Source organism: Gambusia affinis, linkage group LG07, assembly GCF_019740435.1.
Source record: "Gambusia affinis linkage group LG07, SWU_Gaff_1.0, whole genome shotgun sequence".
NCBI lineage: Eukaryota > Metazoa > Chordata > Actinopteri > Cyprinodontiformes > Poeciliidae > Gambusia > Gambusia affinis.
The window spans coordinates 23,314,610-23,320,593 of NC_057874.1; positions in this window are offsets into that span (position 1 = coordinate 23,314,610).

Sequence of the window (5,984 nt, forward strand, 5' to 3'; positions counted from 1 at the left end):
TTCATAAAATAAAGCTTAGCAAATTAAAACAGCTGAATATGACAAGAGTTAACAGAGTTAAATTGCAGTGCATTAGTGCGGCTAACGCACTAGTGTAACACTTACGATGTGATTATAGTTACTAGAACACACAATAAGATCAGTGCTAGGTTCAGCTACACATTTCCAGTAGTGACATTTTTTATCTTTTAAATCTACTTTAGTTACTTAGTAATATTTTAGCTAATTCGTAAGGTTAAGTTTTCAAGTTCTTGTTTTAACCATTTATTGTTTCTATTTTAAACCCAACAACATTTTTTATATTTCATGCACTGTGACAATGAATACTGAATGTGGTTTGAGGAAGAAACAATAAAATATAACAAAACAATTCAGCAAAAGACTTAATAACCCGTGCTTCAATTTTAATATAGGTATTAATTCCCTCTGTCATAAATGCTGTTGAAATTTGAATCATGAAGAATACTACCTGCAATCAATGTAGCTCTAACTGCTCAAAGCTCAAGACTACAGTTAAATATTAAATCACAACATTAACAGTAAAAACTGACATTTTAAAACTACATATAGTAGGTAAGCTACATTGTCAGATGTGATAATTAACACCCCCCTATTTATGTCACATGACATGACAAATATCACTATTCACATTATCAGTGACTGCCGCACAGCTCTAAAGAATAAACAGAAAACAGATCAGCTGATATGGAGCCTCAAAGGGGACATGAGAAGAAAATAAAGAAATGGCACAAACCGTCTTCAAAATAAAAGGGAGCACTTCTAGGTAAAAGCATGAACAAGAGACATTTTCCTCTTTAGCCCCATTCCTCACTGGTGTTTTCTTTCAGTAAGCAGTCCTGTTTTACCGGATATGATAGGGGTGGTTACACGTAGATGTTAGAAGCGCTCAGATTTACAAGGAAAGATAAAAAAAATGTCAATTTTTTCTGGTGGGAAGGTGGTTATCATCCATGCTTCAGTTTTTTTTCTATACTTTAGGGCAGTAAATGTGAAAATATGACATGACTGCTGCCTTTTACATTTGGAGTTGCATGACAAAAACTAGAGGTGACATTTTCATTTTAAAACAATGTCAATTTTGCAGGGTGCATGGTGGTGCAGTTAGTAGCACTGTTGCCTTACAGCAACAAATGCAGGTTCAGTGTCACAGTTGATACTCACTCAACTATCTCACCGGTCGCCCTGTGAGGAAACGGGTGTGTCTCTGACAGGCTAGTCTGCTGTAGAGGAATCCTGCGTTTGTTCGCACCAGGAGTTTAATTTTATCAAAACTACATCAAAAATTATTAGGCAAGAACTCTCAAACACAGGGTTTTTCAAAATGGAAGGTGTGTTCCACTCAAGGGAGCCAGAGTGGCGTTAGGGAAGGCGTGACATGATGTGGGAAAAAAATAAACAAGGGAACTGCGGACTCTTAGGCAACTTCGCTAAGCCTATATGCCAGTGAAGTTGGCATAAATTTAGTGAAGATTTTTTTATCTATAATCTATATGCCTAAAGCAATAGTAGATACTTTGAAACACCTTCTTTTACAGAAAGATACATAATTCTCAAAATCTTAAAAACTGATTAAAAATAGCAAAATATTTGTTGCCTTGCACATATTTTAATTCCCTTACTGTCAGAAAAAAATATAAAAAGTATTCAGACTAGATCAACCTCATTCCTAAATAGCACATGTCCTCAACTCACTGGCTAGCTTGAGAGTCAGGCTCTATTTTTGTACTGCCCTTTTCATTTTAATCTAATTTCTTGTCATTGTATGCGTTTCTGATTATTCTTTTGTTTGTTATGAAGTATATTGTCTTGTTTGTTTTGAGCATTACACAGAACCAAATTACTGGTGATGTTTACCCCCTTGGCTGTAAATTAACTTGACTAAATGAACTTCATAACACAGTGTTAGAAGAAGTGAATTAAGAAAGCAAAGATCAGAGCAGCAAAGTTTCAAGTCTGGAAGCTGCTCTTCCCCATCAAATTGCTACAAAGCATGTAAAAAACAGTAATGTACAGGCGAAGAGGCAGAGCCTACACTCAACACCTTTAACATACAACTGAGTTGATCCATACTGTTACATGTCTGCCAGGCTGTTTGTTTTTCCCCCTCCCCCTCCTTGTGTTTTTCTCTTCACAAGTTGTAGCGAAGCTGGTGTCAGTCTCCCCTGATTAAGTCCTCTCCACCCATGAGCCAATCAGCACTCAAGAAGACCTTTTATAATCAGCCCACCTGGGCGAAAAAGGAGGAGGAGAAGGAGGAGAAGGAGGAGGAGGAGGAGGAGGAGGAGGAGGAGGAGCAGCAGCAGGAGTAGGAGGAGCAGCAGGAGGAGGAGGAGCAGGAGAGAGGTGGAGGAGAGAGGTGGAGGAAAGAGGTGGAGGACGTGGAAGAAATAAAATAGACGAAGGAAAGGGAATTGGTGATATTCAAGTCAGTAAACAGGAACTGGAAGGAAGTAGCTCAGAAGAAGAAAGGATAGTTAAGAGGAAAGTTGTGAGGGAGAAATTTAAAATAATATTAAAACTTAAGAACGAGGAAGAACAAGATAACATCAGCCCCATTGTGGTGTCAAGAGAAATAAAAGAAGAAAATTGGAGATGTTGAAATGGTAAAGATTTTGAGAGATGGAAAACTATTGGTAGTTTGTAAAAATGAAGAACTTTGAATGTGAATAATATTTGTGTTAAAAAAAAAACTGGAGAAAAAAATCATGGGAGAAAAACAAAAAACATAGAGGAGTGATTTATGGGATCCCTCTAGCTGAAAATCTTGATAAAATTAAGAAATATTGTAGGTGCAAAAGTGAATAACTTTAAAAGATTGTCAAAAACAATAAAAGGAGAAAAAGTAGGAAGTTTTTCAGTCCTCATTGAATTTGAAGAAAAAAGTTACCAAAAAACATAAAATAGGATATCTCAGTTTTCAGGTCAGGCCTTATATCCTTCCACCACTTCGTTGTTTCAAATATCAAAGGTATGGACACATAGCAGCAGTTTGTAAAGAGATGTCCAAAATGTGGTGACAATCACAAGTTAGAAGAATGCAAAGACGAAGTACAAGAAAAATGTAACTGTGGGTGGAAACATAGTTACGTATGACTAATGTGTAGTACGGGAGAAGGCAAAAGAAATCATACAGATTAAAATGGCTAAAAATTGAAGCTATGCAGAAGCAGTTAAAAATGTGAAGGAACAGAAAACAAGAGAGATTGAACAAATAGCAAGTCAAACTCCACAGCAAAGCAAAGTACAGTCAGTTGTCCTGTATTCAGAAAACATGGTTAAAAAAAGAACATTAGATTTTGTGATCAAAGGATATGATAGTATAAGAAGAGATCGACAGAAGGGAAGTGGAGGAGGATGTGAAATATTTATAATGTAATGGATACAATATCAGGTATTGGGGAAAGGGAAAGAACTTGAATATATAGTAATTGAGATATGGGAACAATGCATGACACTTATGCATTGCTATGGGCAGGCCCCAATAAAGATATAAAGAGACTGAGTGTAGAACAATAGGTGCCTGCCATGCAATGCATGGAGGCAGTGACTGACTTGCTTCGCAAGTCAGTCACTGCTCTCCTTATGCTCTCCTTATGCAATCCTTATGCAATCCTTATGCATTGCTATGGGGCAGGCCCCAATAATAATAAAGAGGCGTTCTATTGGGTGTAGAACAATAGGTGCCTGCATAAGGAGAGCAGTGACTGACTTGCTTCGCAAATCAGTCACTGCCTCCATGCATTGCTATGGGCAGGCCCCAATAAAGTGAAGTGGCAGTATGTTTTGATATCGAAAAAGCATATATGATGTGGGTTGAAGGATTGTTAATTACACAAGTTGGACATTAAAGGGAAAATATTTAACCCTTTGATGCACAACATATGTACACCCCTTCTAATGCACAACATGGGTCAAAAGTGACCCACATTCATTTTCCATGTTATTTTATGCTGACTGAGTTTTTCTTTGCTCTGTTTCAAAATCAATTCATTTTATGATTTAATATTCCAAGTATTCTTTAAATATCTTGTTTTTAATTACCACAGATCAATAATTTATTTTTTTTTATTTCCTACTTTATGAACAAAAATAGTTTTTATATTATTATACATGGGTCATCGAAGTGTGATTTAAGATTAAATGTCTTAATACTATTAAAAAAAAGGTTTCAAGTAATTACTTTAGCAGTGAATGGGGCCAAACAGTTATTTATTTAATACTTGCAACACATTTGTCATTTTATCACACATACACATAAATCCTGATAACAGATAACAGCTATTGAACTGAACTTTATCTGTGGTTGAACAACTGTAAACTGGTGAAATGTGACCAAACAAAATAAAACACAATTGAACACATTAGTAGAACACAAACTGCCATTTCAATTTTTGCATGCCTCACAAATGATCACTAATTTTTTGTGCTCCTTGCACACCGGCTTAGTGCACTGGGAACACCAGCTGCTGGCTTTTCTGTCTTTTGAAACTGGGCAGATCGCGCACCTCTTCCTCTTCCTTTGGCCCGCCTGTCTGATGTCCTCTTGTAGCTGAGTAGTGGCTGTGTCTTTTTTTAACCCACACCTTCCCATTGCCTCAATAATATGCTTCTTTTCTGACAAGTAATCTACCCACTCTCAAGTTAAGCTAAACAAAATAATTTTTTTTTCTAAGGTAAAGTTAGAGCAACTGAAAAACAATACTTACATGTATTAGATGGGCAAAGGGTGCTGTGCTGAGCTGTGAAATATCTGTGTGCTGAAGTGTTGTTTACACCTCTTTAGGGTTCAGAATGAAAATGGTCATCGCAGAATGTGCACCGATTAGATGCCCAGATGACCCCGAGCCAATAATGAAGCCAGGTGATGGTTTGACTCTTTAATCAGCCGATTACATCTGGTTTACAGGCCGGATGTGTGTGGATTGAAGGAAGGCGTGTTTATATGTGTGTGGTTCTACAAAGAAAATGAATAAATACAAATTACAATCCACCATGAATACAGATGCTCATTTACAAACATATTATAATCATATTATATGTCTGTTTCATTAATATTAAAGTTAAGTAAAGCAAAGGAAAGGGTTAGGGGTAATTGCGGGTAATTTCTGACCAATGTGTGTAAACTTGATGTAGAATTACAAAAGCTGTGCTTGTTCATAACTTAAGAAAGAAAAAAGAAAAAAATGATGATTTGTGGTAAACAAAAACAAGATATTTACTGCATATCTGGAAAAGTAAATGATAAAATTAATTTATTTCAAAAGAATATCATAGAAACACTCAACCATACATGAAGTAACCTGGAAAATGAATGCGGGTCGTTTTTGACCCATGTTGTGCATTAGAAGGGTAGTGATACAAAAAGGGTTTTTGTTCAAAAAGTAAGAAAGGAAAAAATTAATTAAGGATATATGATGATCAAAAACAAGTTAATTGAGGAATACCTTGAATACTGAATGATGAAATTAATTTATTGCAAAGATATAGAAGATAAAAACTCAGCCGGGTCACTTTTGACCCATGTTATGCATCAAAGGGTTAAATGGATTAAAGACTTTTTAACAAATAGGAAAATACAAGTTAGAATTGGTGAAGTAATCTCAAGAAAATATACTATTTACTATATAGGCTATACTTGGTTTTAAATATTCTGCTACTAGAACAAAATAATCAAGTACAGGTTTGCAGTCTAGATGTTGTACTTTTTTAACTACGGTAGATAAAGGATGCTGAAGGTAGTGAAAAATGTAATTGCCTGTTAGTCATTTCCCGAAGCGGCAATCGGAAACCAGCTTCAGCTTCGTGTTGAATGGAATATTAATATTGCTAGACCTTGTAACTGTCACAGCCACACTGCGTGGCAACACCAAGTTTTGTGGGTCCTGATAATGCTGCGTGCTCTGCACCGGAAGTATTGTTTTGTCAGAAGCTGAAAGCGAACTAGTTGAAGATGACTCAGACGG